The following is a 1118-nucleotide window of genomic DNA, read 5'->3' as shown; positions in this document are numbered from 1 at the left end:
GTCCATTAACAGTAGACTGAAAATCATTTGTAATCCAAACTTCTATGTTGAAGATGATATTGGAGTTCTGTTCCCAGCTGAGTCCTTATAGAAATACAATCACAATGTGGAATAAACTTGTCAGAGAGAGATTTCAAAGGAATTTGCAATATATCTGGTAAGTTGCTTAAATAAATATTATACAGATTAAAATACATCCTGCTTAATTTCACAAATTAGTTTGAAAGTAGATCATCACATCACATGTGATACAGGGACCAATGATGGGGACCTTTGGAAGTTAAGAAAACTAATTAACAACAACGATTTTAAATACTATCATTTTACTAAATTACAATATTTAGTGATGATGACCAGAAACAAAATCATCATCATCATTATCATCATTTAACGTCTGCTTTCCATGCTAGCATGGGTTGGACTATTTGACTGAGGACTGGCAAGCCAGAAGGCTGCACCAGGCTCCAATCTGATCTGGCAGAGTTTCTACAGCTGGATGCCCTTCCTAACGCCAACCACTCCAAGAGTGTAGTGGGTGCTTTTACGTTCCACTGGCACGAGGGCCAGTCACATGGTACTGGCAACGGCCACGTTCAAAAAGGTGTATTTAACGTGCCACCTGCGCGGGAGCCAGACCAGTGGCACAGGCAACGACATCGTTTGGATGATTTTGTAACATGCCACCAGTACAAGTGCTTGAAGGCAACGCTGGTATCAATTACGCTCAAATGGTGCTATTTACGGGCCACTAGCACGGAAGCCAGACAGCTGCTCTGGTAATGAACATGCTCGGACAGTGCTGATAGTGCTCCACTGGCGCAGGTGCCAGTCATCGAGTATGGTTCAATTACGATTTCAATTTCACTTGCCCCAACAGGTCTTCGCAAGCAGAGTTTAGTGTCCAATGAAGGAGAGGTTGGTATGAGTGCCAGTCATCGGATTTGGTTTGATTTCGATTTCAGATTTCAAATTTCAAATTCCAAAATTCACTTGCCTCAACAGGTCTTTGCAAGCAGGGTTTAGTGTCCAATGAAGGAGAGGTTGGCATGGGTGCCAGTCGTCGGATTTGGTTCGATTTCGATTTCAGATTTCAAATTTCAAATTCCAAAATTCACTTG

Source organism: Octopus bimaculoides, chromosome 16 (genome assembly GCF_001194135.2).
Source record: "Octopus bimaculoides isolate UCB-OBI-ISO-001 chromosome 16, ASM119413v2, whole genome shotgun sequence".
Taxonomy (NCBI): Eukaryota; Metazoa; Mollusca; class Cephalopoda; order Octopoda; family Octopodidae; genus Octopus; species Octopus bimaculoides.
The sequence above is the reverse complement of the archived record's forward strand: the minus strand, read 5'-3'. Positions refer to the sequence as shown.